Here is a 24,782-nt window from a genome sequence, read left to right on the forward strand (position 1 = left end):
AGTGGAAACTGAGGCAAATAGTTCTTCTGATGAAAGGCCATGGTCTGGAGCAGACAAGCCCACAGATTTGAAGATCTCGTTTGAACAATCACTCCAACAGTAAACTGCATGAAACTGATTTTGTTTTGTTTTGTTATTACTGGTATTTGAATGTTTTTAGTAGACTCCTTAAGTCCCTCCAAAAGACAATGTTTATTTTAGTAGGTCACATACGTTCTAGCAGTGTAGCTGTTCATGTATTGAAACATAAAGCAATTTTGATGGTTAATGTTGCTTCAATTACACCTTCCCTGACCTTGACCTCTCACCAGTCCCTTGGCTCTACCTGCTTCTTTCATAACCCCCTTGGATGTCCTGCCAACAGCTTACATGTGATGGGCCAAGTTCGGTGCTGACTTATAATCTGTGCTTCCCACGTGAAGTCAGTGGAGTTCCACCAGGTGTAAGTCAGCACAAAAAAAGTGGGCCCAAGCTGTCTAAAGAGGTTACATCTGGTCACATGGTTATAACATGGCTTGGTCATGTCAACACAGGCAAGACTAAATTGTGCTGTAACATGGATGGGGGGTTATTGTGTATCACTCTGTCCTCTGACATGATAATATTTGTAGTATGGACCAAGCCTAAGTTAGCACTGGCCTAGGTCATATCTGGGAGGTTTTCTTCACAATCTGATGTCTTAAATCATAGGGTGGGGTTTTTCAAAAGCACTCAGTTTTGGACTAACTCTGCTCTCCCTGACGTCAATGGGGACTACTGACTTTGACCAGAGCAGAGTTAGGGCAAAGCTGAGTGCTTTTGAACATCCCAACTTTTATTTTTGCTTTAATGAAAAGTTAAAATCTCTTTCAGACAGAGCCACCAGAAAAATGCTAGTATGACACATCACTGAGCACTGGCCCAGACCAGTCGCTGACTGTAATAGATTAACTTTTACCAAATAATTTACCCACAGCTGTATAGTTTGATCTTCCACCCAGCAAATGAAGGAACAAATGAGATTAGAGGAAATGAAGATCCCCAGTGGCAGACAGAAGATAAGGACACAGGACACCTCAAATAGCTTCCTTCCCTGCTGTGGCTAGTTCAAATGGCCCACACACCAACCAAGCTGCTTCAGGAAAGAAGATTGATTGACTCCTGAAAAAGAGGAGAAAATTAAGGAAGAGACATGGAGGTCAACATTTGAGCAGATCAGGTTTCAAAACTGCATCAGATGCAGCCCATATAAGATTAGTGAAAAGTAAAAGGAGAACTTGTAAAGGGAAATGTTTACTGTATCAGGAGCATTATTAATCCATTGTAAATCACTAGTACCATTAGTGGTCAGACTGTATAATCAGAGTAAGTGCATATACATGTTTCATTGCTCAATTCACATGTGGATGAGGAACTGGGAAATAACATGGATATATATTTTTTAATAATAATAATAATAATACCACCTAACCCTTATCTAGTGCTTTTCAACAGTAGATTGCAAAGTGTTTTACAAAGGAGATCAATAGCATTATCCACAGGTGGGGAAAAGAGTTCCATGATATTTCTTTCACGTATTTAAAAAAACAAAACCTCTGAAAAGTTCATTGATTTACTTATCTCTTTACATCCTGCTGGGGTTTTTTATTTAATCTCCCCGATATTATATTGGTTAAGAGAAGCTACCACTGTAACTTTGACCTTCTTGTTTAACTTTTGCTATTCAGGGCCCCTGTACACTGATAGATCTACCATTGGGCCTGGTTCTCCATTGCCATGCACCTTGTGTTATCATTCAGACCTATGCAAAATGAGTCTAAAATACTGCCATTCTGAGTCACAATCTCTTCAAGCGTAAATGAGGACACAGGGTGAAAGGTAGTGATGGATAGGGCCCATTGTCTTTACAGACCTATTTGCACTAGATACATTTGGCATGCAACCCCCCTGTTGCTGCCCCCACCAAGCCTGTAACACTCTACATATGCACACACACCAATGCTCCCAACAGTGCACAGGTAAGCCCCCACCATTTGAATTAATTGGTGAGCTGTCCTGGCTGTTTCCTGGCAGAGGTGATGGAGGCCCCAACGCTTGGCAAATTCACAGGAATATGGGGTCAGTGGGGCAAGATGGGCATAAAAGGAATTAGGATCTTGATGCTGCCCTTCACCAACAAGGGTGGAGAGGAGTAAAAGCAGGTGGTGAATTCTGACCTGGCGGAGCAGCTCTTCCATTGCAAGTTCCCTCCTCTCTTGGGTCCTGGTTCAAAGCCCCTTGAAGTCAGTTCTAAGTAACACCACACCCTCACTCCATGCAGCATCAACCCTCAGCATGCTCCTCTCAGACATCCATGTCGTAGCTATTGCCACTCCAAGCACCACCACAAACTCCTGTTCCACCTCTGCAGGCCTCTTTTTGTACAGGTGTGGGCAAAGGAGCCAAGGGAAGTGCGGTGTGTAAAGTGTTGCATTATAGGGCTGGACTCCTAAATGGGCTGTTCAGTGAGGGATGGGGAGAGAAAGAGGGTGAACTGCACCTGAGAGGAAACTCCTCCCTGAGTTCAGTGCTTCTTTTACCCTTGGATCAATGCGATTTGCGGACGGTATTGCTGCCGCCTCAAGGGAACATCAGTTAGTGCTTCCTGGGCCCTTTGGCGTCTCCCAGGGATTTTACACGACGTGGTCCCAAAAAGAGTTGGGAGGTGTTTTAAAGAGATCTTACTTCCCTTTGTCATAATGCTATTTAAACCCTTTGCAGTAGCAAGCCTGAAAAGGGGATTCAGAAAGCGTTGGGCTCTCCGGATAGGCGCATGTGCAAGATGGATTACCCGGTGACCATGCAGCCAGAGGACCCAAGAGATTTACTAGCAAGGCATGGTTCATTCCTGTGTGGCTCCAGGGGACATATTACAGCCATCGAACATACGCGACACCCACACACTGTAACTTCACACCCAGCCCTGGACTGAAAGTGTCGATGGAAACCTGGCTGCATTACAGCAGCCTGCCTCTGTCCGAGTGGGCTTGGGTTTTATCTGCGGGAAATGCAATGAGCACAGCAGAACATTCAGAAGGTGCTCACACTATTTTTGGAAAGAAAATAAATTACACATGTGAATGCTGGCTTGGGGGAGAGGAAATGGGGCACTGAGGATTGTAGAGCAGGGAACTAGGGTAGAGGGGTTGGGGGCTCCAGTGAGAGGATGGGGGATAAATGGGGATGGTCAGAGTTGGGGGGAATTAGGGGCATGGGATAGCTGAGCCACTGGGTGTGACATGGAAATGGGGGGGCAAGGTGAGTCGGGGTGACTGTCAGCTTCATCACATTCTCCTCTCCCATGTGTGTCCTGCAATATGGGGGTCCTGCCCATCTGGGGGTGTCTCAGATCTGGGGTCTCCTATCTGTGGGGTCTGAGCCCTGCCCCCTGTGCATATACCAGGATCTGGGGGGCTGTCCTTTTGGGGGTGTCTGAACCCCCTCTCCCTGGTCCCCCCATATGAACTGGCACTTGGGGAAGTCCTGCTTCTCAGGAGGGGGCTCTGAGCCCCTCTCCCTTCCCTCACCACATGTGAGCCAGCATCCAGAGAAGCCCTGCCCCTCTGAGTGAAGAGCTGAGCGCAGACATTCTGGGGGAATGCACCAAGAACACCCTGACACTGCGGGGGGAGGAGCTGAGAATGGGCATGCTTGATGCCTGTCACGGACTCTCAAGCCTGTCAATGGAGAGGCAGGAAGAGAACACCCACTGAGATGAGTGGAAGAGTTCACATGTCTCAGAGCTATTGCTTCAGGCTGCAGTCACCTCCTGGGGTGTTCTCATCCAGCTGAAAACATCACCTGAGAGGAATGGGATGCATCACACCTCGGAGTCTCCTGTGCTGCAGATGGGTGCGTAGAGCCCCTTCTGAGTCACTTCATGGCTCTATCCCTAGTGTCTGTATTTGTAGAATTAGGATAAGGATAGGAGGACTTGTGGCACCTTAGAGACTAACAAATTTATTTGAGCATAAGCTTTCATGAGCTACAGCTCACTTATGCTCAATTAAATTTGTTAGTCTCTAAGGTGCCACAAGTCCTCCTTTTCTTTTTTGCGAATACTGACTAACATGGCTGCTACTCTGAAACCGGGGATAAGGATGTTTCCATTCTTGGTAAAGTGCTTCGAGATCTGATGAAAAGCTCCATGTAAGAGCTACTCAGTATTGTCATTATCTGGCCACAGCAGCATCTCGACTGCAAACCTACACAGTAACTACAACTGCCCAAATGACCACCAACTCCCTCCAGCATTTCCTTCTATTTAAAAAAGCAGGCTGTTTACTGACACAAGGATTCTTTAACATGGAGTCAGCATCCCCGGCGTGGTATCTCGTGCCCTTTCTGAAGCAAAACTCAAACTTCTGAAGACCAGGAAATACAGAGGGAAGGCAGACGCCCAGGCAGCCCTAGCTCTGCCCTCTTTGAGCGATGCCCCCTACGCCCATACCACACTGCACAGACTGTGCCTTTGCACTGTACTGAACAGGGCTGCCTACATCTGCTGTACACTCAAACACTTAGGCCAGGTCTACACTCGGAAATCAGGTCAGTGTAACTACTTCACTCAAGGGTGTGAAAAATCCACACCGCTGAGGGACGCAGTTAAACCGACCTAACCCCCAGTGTAGACAGCACTAGGTCTCCCATTGACATAGCTACTGCCTCTCGGGGCGGTGGATTAACTGGAATCTATAAAACAAATAAATCACTTACTTTTCTCCCCAGTTTCCATCAGGAAAGCATCCTTGCAAACTGGGTCCCAAGGTGAGAGAGGACCCCATTATAGCCGTGAGCCAGGGAGTAGCAGACAGCATGTCAGAGTTTAGGGCCAGCTGCTATTGGCATAGGACACTAAGAGAAGATGGATTCTGGGTCTAAGATACCCCGCCCAGATTGTGTCATGATGTGCCTGGAAGAAAAGCAAAGAAGAAAACGGCTGTGAGCTCTGACTTCTACTTGAGCAACACTCCAGATGATGGGCAATATTTTCTGATGAAGGTTTTTATGGGTATAGTATAAACTTAGTCCACTCTAGTATAATCTTAATCCACTCCTGCTTGTACCATAGTGTAAAAAGTCTGCATTATCTTGAATGCATCCCCACCTGCAGATGTGTTCAATTTATATGGGTGAATAAAGCCTCTGATCATCAAAGGACTGTAACAATTCCATAACACAGTTATAACATGGTTTAGTCCCATCTATATAAACAAGATCAAACTGTACATTACTGCATTATAACATGATTCTCCCTTACAGTAGATAAGGGGAAAATACAGCTACAATGGTTCTGCCTGGGGTGGCTAGAGCTTTAAATGATATGGAGAAGTTTCAGATTTATATTCCTTCAGTGTTTTCCATTTCAAATGCACTCACATTAAAAATCAAAACAACATCCATGGATTTCCCAGCACTGCAGGCTCAACCAAATATCTGAAAATCCAGGTATGTATTTACTGTGTATATGTCATCATTAGAACCACAGTATTGAGCAAACCTCTCATAAAGTGTTGACACACAATCTTATTAAGGATTAACAGAGATAATACTAATCTGTGGGGAACTTTGGCAAAATCCAGAGGGGTTTTCCCTACATGTGCAAGTTTTCTATAGAGAAGATAATGAGTGTTTTCATTGTCTACATTAATTGTCCCATCAGTTCTCATATTATGAATGATAATCACACGATGAATTTTTATACAGGTTTTTTTTTTGCCAAAGTGCTTTTATAAATGGAGAAACAGGTACAGAGTGGTTAACTGACATGACCGATGTCAAAAAGTATGTGGCAGAGGGAGAGAACCTAGCTTTCCTTATTTGCAGATCTATACCCTAGCCTTTGGACCGTATTTATTTATTTTGTTACCTCTTATAGTAACTATAATAAACGTATTTAAATGAATAAACCTCACCACTCACAAATATGCTACCTTCCGTAAAGCATCCCTGACCTAAAACATTTAAGAAAACCAACAATAAAGTTATAGACAATGGGACTTTGAATTCCATCTGGAACTGGATAGGTAGTGAAAGGAGAGTGTGTTGCAAAGCTATAACATGGCCAAAATGACTCAAAGTACCAGGCAATGGTAATGGGCCCGGGAGGACATCCTGGATCACTGTTCTGGCCTGGCCTTCCTGCATCTCCATTGTCAAATTACACAAGCTGACCACTGTGCTATACAATCAATATATTCTGCCCTATTCCCACGAGTGCAGCTCAATACGTGTTTGCTTGCTGAGAGGTGTTGCAACTTTCCTTGGATTATGGTTCTGAAAAAGCATTTTTTTTAAACTAGAAAATAAATAGAGCAAGAGATTCCCCAGTCCCTCACAGAGGGATAGTCTATCACCGGTTACAGGGTGGGAATGTTTATGGAACCTTTTGTTCAAATATCACTAGTGCAGCATTGCACTGAATGGTATATTCACCTGGACAAATCATTGTGTATGACACAAAGAGTCATCCCAATATGTTGTTAAGATTATTAAAGTGAAAGCCCTGTTGAATGTCTAGGTATAGAAAAAAAAAATCAACAAACAAGCATGCACTAGACCCAATATCTGTAGCTGACACTTTTAAAAAAAGCTATCAAAACAGTAGGAAACATCTACAATATTTTAATAATCAAAGTATAACCTTTTAAATCAAATGACTATCTGATACAATAACTAGAGCATGTAACTATCTCCATATTCACAGCAAGGACCCTTGTCCTCTGCAGTGTCCTTAAATGAATAAAGTATGAGGCAAGGACAGTGGTTTTCAAACTTTTTAGGCTGCGTACCCCTTTCCAAATAATATAGTCTGCCGCCTACCCGCATCTGAGATAAGGTCATGATATACCCATGATTAGCTTGCCAAGTCTTACTAAATAAAATGCCATTACAGGCTCTCTCATGTACCCCCTGATGAGAGCTTGAGTACCCCAGTTTGAAAACCACTGGGCTAGGACAAACTCATCCAGCCATATTGGGAAAGGAACTGATCCAATCCCCATTGAAGCCAGTGGGGAAAACCCTTAAATGCCTTATCTTACTATTCCCAGATAGGGGATTCAGAAGTGAAATGATTACACGTCAGCCTTCAAATTGCAATGGAGATAGCTGGGCTTCATGTCTGACAGGTCTTACAGCTGAATTGGGGGAAGTTCTCACTTCTCTTTGTTGCATTGTTTCCAAATCTTTTTCTCCGCCGTGGATATCAGCCATCAGTGGTCAGTCAAGGGTAAAGTTCCACCAGGTCAAACCCTTGGGGCTTGTTTACAGGCAGGAAAGTCAAGACATCTTAACTAAAAGTGTGAAGTTAATGTGCATAAGTTAAAGCTCATTCAAGTTCTGTTGGACCCCCTCTCATTGAGAAGTAAAGCAGCCGTTTGGTTTAGCTTAATTTATTTCACACATTTACTAATTTGTCTTAACTCCCTGTGTAGACAAGCCCCAAGGTAGACTAGCAAAACCACTACAGATTGCAGTGAGCACCAACCACCAGTGCAGTTTAGCTCAGCTGGAAACCAGGGTAATCTGCATATTGTCTGATTGTTTATTGTCTATATATGTCTGGTGTCCCCTCTTTCATACTGATAGCATGTCTACACTGCTGTGTGTGTGTGTGTGTGTGTGTGTGTGTCGGGGGGTGAATAGCAGTACACACCAAAGTTCTGTGCTGTAACTCTCCATGTGTAAGTGGTTGGCACAAACTAAAAAGTTCCTAGTTCACACTGATGTGTATTCGTGCCCTTGGCATCCACACGGGGGGGGGGGGGGGTCAGAGTGCAGCACTTTGGTGGACACTGCCATTCACATGCCTGTAGTCTGAACTGCAATGTAGTCATGCCCTTAGATTATAAAAAGGCTCTTAGCGCACAGACTATCCTTTTATTGTGTGTTTGTACAGCACCTGGCACAATGGGGTCATGGGCTATGATTAGAGCCCCCTAGCCTGCAGGCTGAATCAATGCAAATTGTGGTCAATAGCAGCTTTGCCTGTCTACATTGGCCCACTTTTATTTTGCTCTGGCTCAGTTACTCCAATGGCTGCACTCAAGCAAATCCTCATGGTAAGCAAGGCCTCAGTCTGGCTAGAATGTGTCTGAAGTCCATCTTCACAAGCAAAATGGCAAGAAACATTTTTTCCCAAAGAAAAGATTAGACTGCGGGGAAGGGGAGTAAAACCCTGAGGATCTGTGGACTATCCTTCCCCATTAATTTGTTGTCACTGGCCTGTACATTTAATTATGTTTGCAAAAAGTGTCTGTAACAAAACCGTACAAGCCACTTTCCTAATCAAATGCTGATAATAAGAAAATCTTTCGGACTTCCTCAGGAAGGGGCTATCTTATTTGTGTGAATGCTGGGGAGGGGAGAATTAAGTTACATTCTAAATAATCATTAATAACCGTGACAATTTCTTATTTATAAAGCAGTGCCTATTCTGTTCAGGTTTGTGTACTGCACCCAACAGTCGGACTGGGGCTCTCATAAAATTTTACATGTAAATACATTAAAACAGATGATAGTTTTTAGCAAAATAGTGACCAAAGAGACCAAACAATTCAACCCACATAACACAATATAACCAGCTCGGCCAGCTAATTCAGCCACCTACCCTGTCCAGGACCCAGCCACTCAACCCTCCCCAGATGGTTGCAGTATGCCCTAGGACAAAAGATACAAGCTAGGCCAGGCCAGTGAATTAATACCAGTTGAAAGATCTCCACCAATCACAGTATTGTCCAGGAAGACGGGAAGTCACTTAGGTATGTTCTACGTACATTGTGGTCTGGAGTATATTGTACAGTGGGGTCCACAGCACACCTCTCCAGCTATGCAGTGAAATAAGAATTAGGTTTGCTCCACATTCTCAAGAATCTTTAGGGGCAAGCATAGAACTGCTTAACTCAGTGTGGGTGGGATTGGAGGAGCCATTTGCTATAGCATGCCTCATTCTATGTCCCCTGGCTTCTGTCACAGGCAAAAGATCTGTTGCTAAAATACGTAAATTCTGCTAAAAGAAAAGGAGTACTTGTGGCACCTTAGAGACTAACAAATTTATTAGAGCATAAGCTTTCGTGAGCTACAGCTCACTTCATCCGATGAAGTGAGCTGTAGCTCACGAAAGCTTATGCTCTAATAAATTTGTTAGTCTCTAAGGTGCCACAAGTACTCCTTTTCTTTTTGCGAATACAGACTAACACGGCTGCTACTCTGAAACCTGTAAATTCTGCTGTAAACATTAACCTCTGTGGCAATCAGTTGGAAGCTATATCTGGATGTTTCCAAGTGAGGTAGATTCTATCCCACTGTATTTGCCTCTACTGCAACCTTCTACCAGGCTAATTAGCAGTATGAAGGGCCAGATTCAGATTATATATATATGTTCAAAGCATACACATACAGAGAAGTCAGATAAAAACATAAATACTCCTGCTTGAAGATTGCAGCATAACAGAATTCAGAGTGGTAACACACAAGAACCCTAAAACAGAGGAAAAGAAAACAGGCTGCTCATAAGGCAGTGAGGTACAACTCACTTCACCTTGCTTTAAAATGGCTTTTACCAGACTAACTGAATCTGATTGCACATTTCCCTGCAGAGCCCCCTGGCCTCCAAGCCGGACCAGGAAACCAAGTGGGTGGAAGGGGGAGTCAGTCTTAAAGTTATAGCTTGCAATTCCAACACAGTCCTCATTACATCACAGTCTTGGACTCTGTTTTAAATAACTAAAAGATTGGCTCAAGCCCCTGCCTAAAACTTTGCCCAGGCCTTGGTTAAGGAACTTACAATTTTAACTGCCTGGCTACATTCACTGGTGTCTCTTCCCAACTCGCAAGCATTCAGGAGCCTTTGAATATGAAACCACAAATGCTTTTTATTGTGGAAAAACAGATAAACCATCTCTTTACATAATAAAATGAAATGAGCAAGACCCAAAGAGTATATAAGGGGCATGACCAAGCCCACAGACCCAGCTATTAATTGCATGGCTTGTTGGGGCCCAAAGTGCTATTCACAAAACAATTCCCCACCCACCTAAATCTTACTCACAAATCCAAATAGTCTCAGGGGTGGTCAAGTAGATGCCTTTTTCCCAGACTGCCTGCTCCTCCTGTCCTGTGAAAACCACACCATCATGCCCTGCTCTGATCTGCAGCTGTCATGTTTGGTTTCACAAAGGTAGGGCCACAACTCCTGCTAGGTCTAATTCTACAAAATCAGCTCCACATGGTGGAAAACCCAGAGCAAAGCAAGAATCCTAAAAATAGACTCTGCTCCTAGGCAGAATTCCATCCTTTTAATTTGGGCTCACTCCCCAGTCTAAGTCCCTGACCTGTACACTCAGGGTGACCTACTTTCCCCAAGGTATAGCTTTCGTGATTTCTTCCCCCTTTCATCTCTTTACATTTGCATGCACCATTGAAAGTCATTGCCAAAAACAGGACACAAAGCAACCTCGAACAAAACAACAGCAGAACACTGTGCCAAACTGCACAGAGGCAAAATGGCAATTGATATGAATTGAACTTGCGTTCTCCCTTTTTCCTTTTGGAGGAGCAGAGAGCTTCTTTTTCCCTTTAAGCCTTCTAGCCCCGGGGCTTGCATTTATTGCAAGGATCTCACACATACAATTGTAACATAGATTTCAGAGTAGCAGCCGTATTAGTCTGTATTCGCAAAAAGAAAAGGAGGACTTGTGGCACCTTAGAGACTAACAAATTTATTTGAGCATAAGCTTTCGTGAGCTACAGCTCACTTCATGGGATGCATTCAGTGGAAAATACAGTGGGGAGATTTTTATACATAGAGAACATGAAACAATGGGTGTGACCATACAGACTGTAAGGAGAGTGATCATGTAAGATGAGCTAACATAGTAACATAGTATTTGACTCCACCTCCCTCCTATCAGGATCTTTCCTGGCCATTCCTGCAGTGCATGGTGTGACCAGAAACACTGGTCTGTAACAAGTCTCTGCTGCTGCTTGGAGAGGAATTGGGTTCAGAGCAGAACCAATGGCCTGTTAAATTGCCTACAGTTCCCAGCCTCAGAGGAAGTGCGGTCTAGCAGTTAGACCCCCATACCTAGCCTTAAGGGGCCATTCAAGTACCCAAGACAGATAGTGCCAACAGGGTTGCTGTAGTGTACTCCCCGTGCAGTGCCTGTAAGCTAGGTCAGTGCCTGTGAGCAGTTTTTAATGTCTACATTACCCATGACTTTGAACTTCTGACAGGCAGAATATGGGGCGTAAAGGAACCCAGCCCTGCCCAGTTCATCCTTCTCTCCAACCCCATTCGGATGAAGCTCAGAAAGCTCATTATTATTAACATGAGCTCCCCATCCTCTGAGCAGCTCCTGGGATTCCTCTGCAGCATGGCCAAGGTTAACCTCCATGTCCCCTGGTATCCTGTCTCCCTTAAGGACTGGTCAACCCCATTACATGCAGGAGCCCCTTCCCCCTGCAGGACCCACGGCATGACAGTGAGTTTTTTCAGGCAGTCCATGGCTTCTGGGTGAAAGCAAATAACCTTGTTTTCATTTTGTACTGACGGTTATTATTACCACCACCTGGAAGAAGTAACCAAAAGTACCAAGGTTAGATGCTTAAATGCATGGAACCAAGACTTCAGTTCAAGCAGCATGGAATGATTTTATTTTAAAAAGAAGGGTGAAACCATCATTTATGGAATAAAACCATTGTAAATTAGGCTGCCGGCTACCCTCCAACAGGGCTTTATGCTGATAACACAGGCAGTGCCAGCCAAGGGACTTGGGTATATTCACATCCATAAATTGTTGGAAAGTTTCAACTTTTCAATAGTGGTTTAGTTTTAAAGATAGGTGGTTTTCTGCAAATCCTATAAAGCTTCTTCAATAAATCAATGGACATTTAAATGTCCAGAGCACTGGTAACCTCGGCAGACTCTGTATACAAGGAAAACAATCTCAGAAGATTGATATGTCTTGGCCCAAGCCTTTGTTCGTTGTGAACCCCAAACTCACAGTGATGTTTACACTAAAATCTGTCTATGGATTTCTAGTTGTCAAAAGTCATAACTCAGAGGCCTGATTCTCCTCTCATTTACACCCCTTTTACTTTCTGTAATGCTGCTGTTTTCAGTGGAGGATGTGACACACCACAATATATGCAGACATACCTGTGATGTTGATAGTTATTGACTTTAAGGCCAGAGGGGACTATTAGATACTCCAGATTGACCTCCTGTATAATTTCATAGAATAGGCCACAGAATTTGCATCTATTTAACCCCTGTCTTGAGCCCAATACAGTATATTTAAGTAAAGCATATCTCCAGAAAGGCCCTCAGTCTTGAACTGGAAACTTGAGAGAGATGGAGAACCCACTATTTCTCTTGACGTTTACTCTAATGGTTAATCATGCTCACTGCTAAAAATGCGTACCTTATTCCTCACATGAATTTGTTTGGTTTTAAGCTGCAGACATTGGTTTTTGTTATGTCTTTCTCTGAATATTAAGGAGCCCTTTAGTGCCTGGTATTTTCTCCCTCTGAAAGTATTTATGTAACATAATCAAGTCACCACTCAATCTTCTTTTAGATAAGTTAACAGATAGAGCTCTTTAAGTCTCTAACTGTAGGGCATTTTTTCAATCCCTCAAATCATTTTTGTGTCTCTTCTCTGAACCATCTCCAATTTTTCAACATTCTTTTTAAAATGTGGACACCAGAACAGAACACAGTATTCACGTATTGGTCTCAGAGTGCTGTATACAGAGGTAAAATAATCTCCCTACTCCTTCTCATTGCTCCCCTCTTCATATATCCAAGGGGCACATTCACTCCTTTTGCCACAGCATCACACTGGCAGCTTATGTTCAGTTGTCTGTCTACTAATTTCTTTTCACAGTCACTGCTTTCCAGGATACAGTCCCCCATTCTGTAGGTACGGCCTGCATTCTTTGTTCCTAGATATGACCTTACATTTGGCTATACTAAAATACAATTTGTTAGAATTGGCCCAGTTTAATTAAGTGATCCACATCACTCAGTATGTATGCCCTATTCTCTTCATTATTCACCACTCTGTCATCCACAAATTTTATCAGCAGTGATTTTATATTTTACTTCCTGATCATTGATAAAAATATTGAATAGCATCCAACCTAGAACCAATCCCTGTGGAACCCTTCTAGAAACATCCCTATTTGCTGATGATTCTCCCTTGACTACTACTTTTGGAGATCTATCAGTTAGCTAGTTCTTAATGCATTTAATATGTGCTTTATTGATATTGTAGTGCTAATTTTTTAATCAGAATGTTATTCAGCCAAGCCTTACAAAAGTATAAGGCTCAGATCCTCAAGGGCATTTAGATACCTAACTTCCACTGAAATAAAGTATATTGAACCTACATTCCGCTCTAGAATTATATTATCGGACAAACTCATTATCTCATCACCGAATGAAAACAGGCTGTGTTGATTGGCATTCATTATATTCCCATCCTTCAATTCTCTAGTAATTGAATCCCATATCAGTTCTTCCATTATTTTGCCTGGCACAACATTAGCACTGGCTGACACCAGAGTAAATGAGAGGAGAATCAGGCCCAATTAGAAAGCTTCAGTTTATTTTAAGAACCACTTATTACTGCTGGTAAGGTACACAGGACACAAGGATTTTTCCATGATTGGGCCACCTCTCTTGATGCTATAATACGTTTAGGATGCACAGAGAATACAGGTCTGGGCCCAATTTTTAGTTTAGAATTACTTATACCAATGGAGAATGTACATGTAATGCTTGCAAATGCATTAGAAGGCATTCAGTCAAGAAACATTTGATCAAATGTTTCAAATGATCAAAAATAGATTTCAACCATTTAAAATTTAAACAAGGAGAAATAGTTCAAAAGAGGACGTGTGGTAATGAAAAAAACATCACTCTCAAAACATTTAAGAATGTTACATTGTGTCTTTAAAGTCATCTGCACAGGACATGCTTGAGGGCTCAGGCAAAGGAAGGTGAAGCAAGCTAGCAGTTTTCCCTCAAAGGATATCTCAAGGCTGCAAATGCAGACATATTCAAACATGATTGTGGCCAAGCAGTGTTATAAGCTGGTCCCTTCTTGCCGCTGTATATAGAAAAGCTGATGTTAGGAAATTGTGTTTTAGGACTTACTTGCACTGATTACACACAGTTACAACACAATTAACATCTGTAGTTTTGGCAGAACCTAACTGAGCATCCTTAGCCTGTCCACACTACCAGTGTTAACCATGTTATAACCAGCTTTTCTGACTCATTCTTCTACATTAAAGTTTTTTGGGATTTAGCAATATGGGAGTGATAGGCCTGGTCTACCCGGTTATGGCAACACAAGGCAACCAACCGCTAATATAAGTGACACCCTCTCCCCTTTAAAGCCCCACACATCTTTGAAATTCCTTTTCATGGTTGCCCAGCTTGGTGAGCACATCTAGCAACTCTCCATTGTTGAGTTTAACTGGCAAGCTGCCCAGATGGCTACACGCTGCAAACACACTCCTGCCTGGAGTAGACAAGAGATGTTCGATCTCCTGGGCCTGTGGGAAGAAGAGATTGTGCAGGCTCAGCCACAGAAATGAGCAGATTGCTCAGGGCATGGGGGAGAAGGGCCACAACAGGGACCAGCAGTGTTGCCGCATGAAAAGCAAGGAGCTGCGGCAGGTGTGCCAGAAGGCCAGGGAGGCCAACAATTGATCTGGTGAGGAGCCGCAGACCTGTTGCTTTTACAAAGAACTGTGTGCCCCCCTCAGTGGAGACCCCTTCTCCCCCAAGATTCTTGTGAATACTTTGGAGTCACAGGCCCCACATGAACAGTGAAGAGGAGGAGGTGGACGAGGAAGAGGAGGAGTATGGGGGACAGATGACCGGGGAATCCAGCTGTGCAGCAAGCCAGGACATGACTCCACTGTCCAGCGTGTCCTGAAAGTCAAGCATGGGCAAGTCTGATGCAGGGGAAAGAACCTCCAGTAAGTATGTTGTTTGCTTTGAAGTTACAGGGCTGTCACCCCCATAGTATCAGGATGCATCTTTTGATTTGCTCATTTTTACTTGTTCCGTTGCCACTCCTAGCACAACCAAGAGAGGTGGAGTTACTATCAGCTTTTCATTCTCCTCTAGAGTTAGACGGCGGGAACCACATGGAGCAGTTTGTTTATGTGCACCGGGATGTCCTATAGAGATCTCGATTAAACTTTGGTACTCTGCAATCCTCTGACAAAGGTTTCTGGGAAGGGCTGCCTTATTTCTTCTTCTGCTGTAGGACACTTTCCCACACCATTCTGCAATTACTTCAAGAGGCAGCAGTGCAGTGCCAGCAGCAGCTGTGCTCTCTCTGCACCTGTTACCCTCAGGAGTGAGATATTAGCTAAAATCACCACCTCCTGTGGAAACGGTGCCAATATTCAGTTCCCTTGCCCTATACAACTAGAATCATGCAAGTGAGCTATTCCCTCCTCATGTCCCAGACCCCTGGAGGACCATATTCACTACAGCTGGTGCTGTGACTGGCACCATGCTTTATCAATCCCAAGCAGAAGTGAGAATGTAGTGCTTAAAACTTGTGTGGAACAAGGGGAGTGAGTTCAGCATCTTAAGTTTCAATTTCCATCATGAGTACATTGACAATGGCATCTCCGTGTGTTGTATCTGCAGCTGCATCTTTCAGGGTCTTCCCCTCCACACCTGTGAAACGCCTAAGCCAGATAAGGAGGAGAAAGAAGAGGACGCGGCTGACATGTCCCAGGAGATCCTGCAAGCCAGTGCTGAATCAGCGAACGAAACCAGGGCCTGAAGGGTCGCCCTTGCAGACAGCATGAACAAGGATAGAGTGGAGAGGAGAAAGACACAAGAAAAGGAGCGGGATGTGCAGCAGAAGATGCTTGTGCTTCTCAGACAGCAAACAGAGATTCTGGTGGTTCAATAATCCTGTGCTCTCTTCCCTCAGCAGCCCATAGAAAACTCTACATCAGGACCTCCCTATACCCCCTCAACATTCCATGTGGCATGAGGGTTCAGTGCATTACCCTTACCACTCCACCTGGGGGCACATTAAAGAAAATAACAGCTTTTGCATACACTGACCTGTGAAAACCACGGTTGGTGTATGTGTACCTGAAATGGAAGTGACTGTCCTTTCCCCTTCAAAAAGTACTTTCCCCTTAATTTATTAAGTTTTATTAAATTCTAAATGTTTTTAATTGCCTGGCTAATGTTACAGAATAAAATTATATTTTTGGAACATAATTCATCTTTATTAATTCACAATGTATGCTGGCTGGTGATGAGCAGGTCTGACAGCAATCAATTCCATGTCACTGTGCTGTGTCTCAGAACCCATAACATTCACAAAACAATATTAATAGGTGTATTGACAATGTTATAGTCCTACACACACAGCAATCACTACAAGATTCATTCTGGGCCACAAAAGAGAAAGATCAGGTAAAGAACACTACAGCAATACATGCTACTCTGGCTCACTATTAAAATGGTCTTTCAAAGCCTCCCTGAAGCCAGATGGCTCTGTGTTGAGCTCTTCTTATAGCTCTGGTATCTGGCTGTTCAAATTCAGCAGACAGCTGCGCCACCTCTGCCCTCCACCCTAGGGGAAACTTTTCCCCCTTGGCTTCACAGATATTATGCAGGACAGAGCAGACATCTATAACCATTGGGGTATTTTTGTCATTGAGTTCCAATCTTGAAAGTAAACAACACTAGCAACCCTTCAAATGGCCAAGGACGCATTCAACTGTCATTCTGCACCTGCTACGCCTGTAGCTGAAATTCTCCTTGGTGCTGCTGAGCCATGGGAGCAAGGAGTAAACTGGGTCGTCCAGAATTACTATTGGCATTTCAACATTCCCACCAGACTTAAAATAGTTTCCTAGCATGATTAGAGCATGCCTGGTTGTTTCTCCCCCATACTAGCAAATATGAACAGTGATAACACCTCAGTGAAGAGTCACAATCATGTTTCACAACTATGATTAAACATGACCAGGTCTGTAGACTTAAAAGAACGTCTAGCCCAGTAACTACCTTATTAAGATGAAAGAAAACAGCCTGGCATAAGATAAAAATTAAAATGATCCCTGCCCTCAAAAGTTACAGCTGTTAAATGTACACCAGTATCTGTTAGACTGTGTGTATATACACACATGTTCACCCACGTTTACCCTGTCTATTTTAACAACCTAGTGAGGGCTGGCTGCTGTGATTCTCCACTCATCATGTGCATCTTACTTCTTATTATTTCCTAAACAGTGCCACCTAGTGGTCCTTTTTAATAACTTCCAGGCTTCCCCAGGAAAAAAACGCTCTCCGGATCTGAGAAAATTTACAATGAAGTAGCAAAGGGACATAAAGATAACGATCTCCTATATCAAAGCTAATAATATTTACAGGTCACTGTGACTCTGGAAGCTGATGGAAGGGTTGCAGTTAGCCACGTGAATAGATTATTAGAGTTAACTGCAAGCTTATAATACATGTATAGACAGAGGGAGAGAGATCCGTATGAAGATTCTTGGGCAAACCTCCTATGACAATTTGAGGCTTGTCTATTTAAACAATATGGTTTATTTCCGAGTTTCTGAAAACTACATCTGCAGAAGTCAGCCATGCTAGTGGGGAGGTGCAATGTTATTTCTTAGTGCAAGTAGTTGGAGAGATAGTGAGCGTGTGAGGGAATCCTGGAAGCTTGGATAGATCAAGAAACTGAAGTTAATTCAGATCAAGAGGAGAGCAGTAATTCATACATCCACAGAAGCAGTTCACTTATAAGAAGCGTACTGTGTGAAGCATGGTCGCAGGCGGAACTTCTGCAGCCCAAGCACGCAAATGCAGCTCGAGAGATTTTAAAAGCAAGGCTCTCCTTTCCCGCCCCGCTGTACGCGACGAGGAAATCAGGTGGTGACCACGTATGTGTATTGCATTTTTCTGCAAATGTTTGCCGTCGGGCTAATTGAATTCACTCCGTTGAACTGGTTCTAGACCCAACTTAGTCCGAATGGGCAGTTCTTCCTCCTCCTTCCCTCCCCCCCCGCCCCCCCGCACAGGACCTCCCTTCCTCCTCCCTGTCCCCATCCTCCGCCCTATTAAAACAACCTCCAAGTCTCACTTGTTAAAAGACCCCATAACGTGGAGGAGGCAGAAAAGCAACGGCAGGAAAGGAAAAGGCAAGACGTCTGGAAAATATTACCCGCCCGCTGCGCCTCGCTGACCCAGGCGCTCGAGCTGCGAGGGCATCACCACCACAGAGGCTTTCGACGATTGATGCTGCCCATCTCGCAACCTTCAGAGCCCGCCGCTTCCCCGGGCCCCTGGCGCCCCGCGGGTCAAGCAGGACCGTGCGCTCGAGCGCCAGAACCAAGCCTCACGCCTGTTATTTCGAAGCCGTGTTTTTTGTTTTTTTGAAGAGAGAAACGTTTGAGCTAGAAACTGAAGCAGAGAAAGGGGAAAAAAAAAAAGGGGGGGGGAGGGGGGGGAAGGGAAAACACGTGGGAGAGAAATGAGGGCGAGTGAATAGTTTCCAATGATTATTTGTATTTCTCCTTGATGCTCAATCCTTGAGACCCGCGATTTGATCTGTTACCTCAATACTGGAAACCGTTCCGCAGGAGCTACAAAAATACAAGACCACCCAGCAAGCCGAGGAGCCTTTATGAGCAAAGGACAAGCAAGGTGGGTGATTTTATATTTATTTCCTCTCAAGAGGAACAAGCCCCTTTAAAACTTCGAATTAAAGTTGTTGCAAAAAGGAGACTCGAGATAGATTTACATGCATCTGAATGCGACGTGGGGAGTATTTACCCTCCCCTCATGCACACCCATTCTGGCAATCAACGAGAATGCAGAGTTGCCTTCATGCATTTTGTAGACTAACGTCTCGCCTAAAAACATGCTTTAGATCCTGCCGAGCTCAAGCTCTTTATCCGCTGGAAATGCGGGGCCCGGTTAGAAAGTTCTTCTTTCACCTAAGCTGCAAAGGTGCGTCGGGGCTGGAGCCTCCCCGGCCATCCTCACGCACCCTACCCAGCCTGCTGCTGGGGTTTCGGATTGCACACAGTGTAGTCATTTATACACTTGTGCAAACATGACCGTGATCCCTTTCCCTCGCCGCTGTGCGTTCAGGGGATGGGGGACGTGACAGGAGCAGAGGCAGGGATGGGGCTGCAGGGAGGCCCAGTGGTGGTGGTGGGGAGTTGTATCCTCCAACCCCACCTCAGAGGGCGCAACCGCGATCAAGAGGTCTCGCTGAAATACAAAGTGGGGAGAGGGAGACGTTTCCCGGGGGAGGGAGTCTAGAGGCGGGGGGGGGGGGGGAGAGAACCTACCACTACCAGGAAAACTTTTAGCACCTCCCCTAAGGCGCCCGGTGGCTGCACAGGCTGAGGAGGAGCGTGCAACTTGGAGCAGCCCTGCTGGGCTCCGATGCCAGCGGTCACAAGTCCCAGCCACGCCAGTGTGAATGGGTTCGCGCGTGTGTGGGGTTGGGGAGGGGGACAGACACGTGGCATGCCAGCCGGCGAGCTAGGCACGTGTTTTAAGAGCGAATCGGGGACAGGCCGATTGGCAGGCGGGCTTCCGAGCCCCACCACTGGAGCGACGCCCCTTCGTTGTGCCCGCGCCCCCAGGAGGAACCCCCCCCCGGGGGGGGGGCAGGCGGGCGGATCTGGCCCAAGCCGTGGTGCAGCCCGGGGGTGAGCGGCGGGGGTGTCGGGGCGAGCCTCTCCCACCCCCCCAGTGTCGCGTTACGCGGGGTCCAGCGGTCACGGTGCTGCGGGAGCCCATCCCACGCCCGGCAATGGCTCAGCGCCAGCGGGAGGCGTGTCTCTCCGGCGCAGGAGGCGCCCCAGCCTGGGGTACGTACCTGTGCATGGAGCACAGGCCGCCGGGCAGGGAGAGCCGCGGCCGCCGCACGGGGGTCGAGAAACGCCGGCGCCGGCTCCGCTGCTCCGGCCGGCCGCCGCCGGGGGAAGACATTTACAAGCTGCAACCCACGTGGCAGAGCGGGGAATACCTTTGAGGTCACTGCATTAGGGGCCCGCCCTCCTGTGATGCAAGAGCCCGCCTCTCCCTGATTGGCTAATGCCTGCGGCAAGGGGGTTCCCCCGGAAGTGGCGGTCTGAGCCTAGGGCTCCCCAGCTCAGTTGGGGGGGGGGGGGGAGTTGGGAGACTGATGCTTTCTAGCCCCTTGGCATATGCCACTTTAGGAAGTGGCGCTGCTCTCTGACAAAGAGCCCTGGAGCATTGTGCAACGAGCACTCAGCTTCCCTTGCTTAAAAGGTTTGCAGCCTGGGAGATACATAAGTGCCTGGGGGAGACCAGCCCAGGAGCCAGATTGTGATCTCCCTTATCCTGATTAGCCTCTATTGACTTCAACGGAGCTTCTGCATATTTGCCCCAGTGTAAGAGAGATCACAATCTACCCCATGCACACTTCAGAGCCACGCAGACAACAAAAAACAACATACTGAAGTGGATGTCATTATGGATTAATGTTCCTACATCGCGCCTGCCATGAAAGTGTTATGTTAATTTTATTTTGAATTTAATTTTATGTATTATGCAGATGCTCCATCTAAAATAGCAGCGAACCGAGTTCCAAATTTCAGTTGGTCTTCCAGTGACAAGATAGAAGAGATCAAAAGGTTTCCTTATCACACAGTAGTAGAAGCTGTACAGACTCTTAATGTTTGCTTACTTTAAAATATTAATACATATCACAGTTTTCAAAATGAAAACAAACGTTTTCACATTGAGGCATACAGCATGAGTGCCTCGGTACTTGTTCCAGGGGAACTGGTAAGTTATTGCAGTTGTGTGTGACTGCACATGCATTCTCGCATGAACATAAGAACATAAGAATGGCCATACTGGGTCAGACCAAAGGTCCATCAAGCCCAGTATCCAGTCCTCTGACAGTGGCCAATGGCAGGTGCCCCAAAGGGAATGAACAGAACAATCCTAGTTTCTGGCAAACAGAGGCTAGGGATACCATTTCATTACGTTGAATGGCACTCCTCATGCAACTCAACACGCAAAAGAGTTTGCAGGATCCCAGGATCCCGTTCTTAGTCTTTTGGGGCTTTGGGCACTTTAAAATGACCATATTAATATTAAAGTATTAGTTTCAAGCTAGCATCTCTCCTTCAAACACTATATATTTAAGTAATATTAAAAGAGTCATGGGTGAAAGCTTAGGCACAATGATGTCAATTGGTCATTGACTTCTGTGGAGCCAGGATTTTATGCCAAGCCTGTAACTCTTCTTACACGCATGCCCATATACCATGGACCAAATTCTCTGCTAGTGCACAAGGACACAGCACCACTGACTTCAATGGAATTTCACACATGTACACTAGCAGAGAATTTGGCCATATGTATTTATGGCATTGGAGCAAACAAAGTATTTTGTCTCCTCCCCTATAGTTATATACACAGGGCCAAATGATTCCTGTATTGAAGGTGATGGGACCACTCACATGAGTCAGTCCAGCAGGATATGGCCTATGATCTATGAATGAGCACTAAATAAATTATAAGATCACAAAGATATAAACACCAATCAAATTTATTTAAGATGGGTAACATGCATTACTACTATATAATTAGTTCAGGGGTTCTCAAACTTCCTTGCACTGCAACCCCCTACATGGTTCCAGAAGGGCAGACTGAAGCCTGAACCCGCCTGAGTCCCACTGCCGAGGGTGGGGGGAGCCTGAGCTCCACCACTCAGGAGCGCCAAAGCCCAAGGGCTTCAACCCCAGGCAGGGGGCCTGTAACCTGAGCCCCTTGAAGCCCTTGGTCACCCTGGGTGGTGGGGCTCAGGCTTCAGCCCCAAGCCCCAGCCAGTCTAAAGCCAGCCCTGGTGACCCCATTAAAATTGGGTCCCACTTGGGGTCCCGGCCAACAGTTTGAGAACCGCTAAAGTGTTTAACTACCTAAACTGCATGACAGCTAAACTGGAAATGATTGATAAAATAGAATTTTTTTGTACAAGCATGGCTTACCTTTGCATAACCCTATGAGTTTGTCACCATTGTTTACATCAGGGACAAAACTAACAAACAATAGAGGCCTTGCTAAGGCTCATAAGAGAATACATCTGTGTAGTTTTTTGGAGGAATAGTGAGTAGAAAGAGAAGATTCTTGGTGCAGTATTCAAAAACTTCTAAAGGCAGGCACAGTTTGTTGTCATTAATTCTGATATGCTATCCTGTTCTTTCTATTTAACCTAAAACCAGGCTTAACTTTAGTCTTATGTGAACCCTTTTGAGAAGATAAATGGTATGTAAAATCTGGAAGTGACAAATAACTCTAAACAGCAGCTATGGTAACTCTGTTGATATAAAGACATACAGATGTAATATAGCTTTTGTTTCCTCTCTGCCAGCTGTTAACTGGAAGAGGGAATGTGGACAGTTATTTTATGCTTATAATTCATATTTTATGGAATCATTTGTACTTCAAAGTTGAAGTATTTATTTTGCTGTCAAAATACATCTACATTTCTTTAAGTTGGATGCCAATTCATAATAATCAGATACCATTTACACTATATGTGTATATACAGTGTTTGTGTATATATACACATTACAGCATATATCAATCTGTGTATATACTCTCTTAGACACACCCACATACACACTGGCCAGACCTAATTGTTTTACTGAAGCCAAAACCAAGTAGTCACACAGGTAAGGAAATCAAGTTTTGGCTTATAAAGGGCTAACTAAATTCTTCCCTTGTCTGTATGCATACAACTCCCGCTGACATCAGTGGGAGATCTGTTTATATATTGATATGTGTAAGAGACATTAAAACCTTTTGTGATCTTATCTCATTGATATCAACGAGAATATTAGCCTGAGTGAGGACTATAGGACTTGCTTTACTCATCTGAATAATTACATTCAAACCAATTGAATTACTCATGTGGGTAAGGTGAGCAAGGTTTGGACTGATATATGGAAGGGAAAGAGAGAAAGAGAGAGATTAAATTACAAGAAAACTGGTGAATTCTGAATGACACTGAGAAGAGATACAAATCAAATCCTTAGCTCTTATATAGAACTGTTCATCAATAGATCTCAAAGCACTTTAGTGCTTTACTAGGAAGGTCAGTATCACTATCCTTGTACATATGGGAAATTAAATTGTGTAGTTAATCTGTTGTGTCCCTTACATTTCCAGGAAATATTATTCAGTATAATATAGTTGTAAAGGTTAAAAAGTATCATACAACTTGGATACATTTTTACTAGGGCAAAACTGGAAATGACTCTGCTTTATAAAGAGTGTTTAATTTTAAGCTATGTCCCTAGATCAGGGCCATTTTGTACTACAGAGGTTTAACTATTTCAGTGGTATTCATCAGAAAAAGCAATGGAATATTATGGCCTGCAGTATTTGTAATCTCATTTGATGTTCAGATCCACATTTTGACCAAACTTTAAATTCCAAAGCATCCTAACTCCCCCCACCCCCCATGAGTATTCTGTTTCAAAACCCAATTACAAACATTCCTAAATAGTATCATTATCATACTGTAAAGTTAATCCTCCTTTTTTAAAGTTTATCCCAGAAAATTTGAAATGGCTAAGAAGTTATTAAAAAACAAACTAACAAAACCCCCCACAAACTTTCCTTTGTATTTGTGACCTTATATCTCAGCCTTCTTGTTTTCAATCTTTTGGGAAAAAAAAGTGGCTCAGGGTTTCCTCTGAAAAGCTGTGTGTGCATTGCACATTAGGGACCTCTCTTAAACAGCTGATGTAGTGAGCTACATCCCATGTGTCGCAAACAAGTCTGACTTTAATTTGACCTCTGTTAGATACCAGTTCCAAATCTTATATTAGCAGATGGAGAGGACCACCTGTAGGTTTTCACTACTTGAGAAAACAGCTACATAAATGTTTAAGGGGTCTATGGTAGTGAATGCTGAAGTGTTCTTATATCAATATGTGTTATTTTTGTGGTATTTTGTTCCCCAGTTCTATTTATTATTCTCTTATCTATTTATTAGATTGAACTCTCATTTCTAGGGCCCTACCAAATTCTCAGCCATGAAAAACAGTCACAGACTGTGAAATCTGGTCTCCCCCCATGAAATCTGGTCTTTTGTGTGTTTTTAATCCATACTATACAGATTTCACAGGGGACACCAGCGTTTCTCAAATTGAGGGGCCTGACCCAAAAGGGAGTTGGTTGGAGGGAAAAGGGGGTGTTGCAAAGTTATTTTAGGGGGGTCACAGTATTGCCACCTTTACTTCTGCATCTCCTTCAGAACTGGGCAGCTGGAGAGCAACAGCTGTTAGCCAGGCACCCTGCTCTGAAGGGAGTACCCTGCCAGCAGCACCGCAGAAGTAAGAGTGGCAATACCATATCATGCCACCATTACTTCTGCACTGCTGTCTTCAGAGCTGGGCAGCTGGATAGTGGCGGCTCCTTACTGAGGGCCCAAGTCTGCAGGCAGCAGAACAAAAGTAAAGATGACAATACCGTGACATCCTTACTTCTGTGCTGCTGCTGGGGGTGGCTCTGCCTTCAGAGCTGGGCTCCCGGCCAGCAGCTGCTGCTTTCTGTCTGCCCAGGTATGAAGGCAACGCTGCTGCTAGCAGCAGCACAGAAGTAGGGGTAGCAGTACTGCAATCACCCCTACAATAACCCTGCAACCCCCCATATAGTCAGGACCCCGAAAAATTATAACACTGTGCAATTTCAGATT

At 44.5% G+C, this 24,782-nt stretch overlaps 1 protein-coding gene and 1 long non-coding RNA gene across 3 annotated transcripts in view; one reads left to right on the forward strand and one right to left on the reverse strand.

Moving 5' to 3' along the window:
• Positions 1-20,038, reverse strand: LOC122458603. The gene is made up of 3 exons (XR_006278669.1): positions 19,920-20,038; positions 4,735-4,930; positions 1-1,140 (listed from the first exon to the last, which is right to left on the reverse strand). It is a non-coding gene; the product is annotated as an uncharacterized LOC122458603 (long non-coding RNA).
• Positions 18,166-24,782, forward strand: part of HAS2 (hyaluronan synthase 2) — a 22,169-nt gene continuing 15,552 nt past the window's right edge. For both annotated transcript variants that reach the window (XM_043507392.1, XM_038388294.2), the window contains exon 1: positions 18,166-18,730. The gene's annotated coding sequence lies outside the window, so the exon portion shown is untranslated. The remainder of the gene's footprint in view (positions 18,731-24,782) is intronic.

This window comes from Dermochelys coriacea, chromosome 2 (assembly GCF_009764565.3).
Source record: "Dermochelys coriacea isolate rDerCor1 chromosome 2, rDerCor1.pri.v4, whole genome shotgun sequence".
Lineage (NCBI taxonomy): Eukaryota > Metazoa > Chordata > Testudines > Dermochelyidae > Dermochelys > Dermochelys coriacea.